The sequence below is a fragment of the Penaeus vannamei genome, chromosome 2 (assembly GCF_042767895.1).
Source record: "Penaeus vannamei isolate JL-2024 chromosome 2, ASM4276789v1, whole genome shotgun sequence".
In the NCBI taxonomy this organism is placed as follows: Eukaryota; Metazoa; Arthropoda; class Malacostraca; order Decapoda; family Penaeidae; genus Penaeus; species Penaeus vannamei.
In genome coordinates, this window is record NC_091550.1 from 15,609,451 (window position 1) to 15,611,053 (window position 1,603).

Here is a 1,603-nt window from a genome sequence, read left to right on the forward strand (position 1 = left end):
AAAAGTATTATAGGATGAGTAGAACATATCGGTACTATCATCCTGAAAACAGCGTATTGAATTCTATCATAGTTTACCGTAGCACATCCTCGTTCTTTGTGAAACCCGGGCTATGCCTATGATAATGAGACGGTGGCAGAGTAATGATGATGATAACACTAGTGATGATAACAGTTATGATAATAGCTAATGGTAGTGATAAAATAACATTCAAGAATAATAATCAAAATATGAATAATAATGGCAATAACAATGGTGATAGAAAAATAAGAGCGATAACGAGAGAACACCACAGTAATGAGAAAACCACCAATGATAGTAGCAATACAATAACAATGCAATAACGACATTAACTCTAACAACTGTTTGACAACTTCAACAGTAATGGCATCTATGTTAGGCCTGCTACTACTTCTAATAAAGATATACTATACTACAACTAATGCAGTAAACTAATAATAATTTCGATAAATACAACAATAGTAATAACCACAACCACCACAACCACTACCGACGCTAATCCTAAGAGCACCAAGCACCTGGGGGGAGGGGTGGGGGTCCAGCCCCGGCGCAGCAACCCGGGAATTAACCGGCTGAAGCAGACGACGCTCGGCGCCTCCCGCAGGAGCGACGTCTTCAGCGGCTGCGGAGAGCGAGGTTCCGGGAACGAGGTCGAGAGCGACGCCGCCTCTCGAGGTCTGTCGCCGGGATATCGTATCAATTTCGGTTTCGAAGTGGTTTTGGATTTTTTTTTTTTTCTATTCGTACATACACTCACATATATGTTTGTGTGTATCGATATATACATATACATACACACATATACATATGTATATGCATATATATTTATATACATATATATACGTATATACATATATATACATATATATACATATATATACATATACATATATATACATATACATATATATACATATACGTATACATATATATACATATACATATATATACATATACATATGTATACATATACACATATACATATACATATATGTATACATGTATACATATAGATAGATAGATAGATAGATAGATAGATAGATAGATAGATATACATATATATATACATGTCATATAGTTGGGGGCGTATGGGTAGCGGTGAATGAAAGGGGTCTTGTCTTGCTGGTTTATTCGGGAAGGTAAAGGTATGACCCCTGAGAGTGACCCCGCGCCTCGAGTGCCGAGGGCAGAGCGTGACCTCCTGTCCTGGGACTGCTCCTCCTCTCTGCTGGGTCTGGTTTCTTCCGGTGCTCTCTCTCTCCCTCTTTGCCTGACGAGACGTCCTTATATCCAGCGACTCCTTGTCCTGCTGGCAGAGGTGCCTGGTACCCTATTCTTTGGGTGTCCATTCTTCCGGGCGTGACGAAGGGCTGGATCGCCGGAAGAGAAAGTCTTGGCTGGCAAGGAAGGTGTGAACAGCTGTTTCCTCTGGACTGAGAGAGGAAGACACAGCTTTTGTTTCGAACTTGGGCGGACGGAAGTGTATTGTTGACAGTACATATACATATATATATACATACATATATATATATATATATATATATATATATATATATATATATATGTATATGTGTGTGTTTTT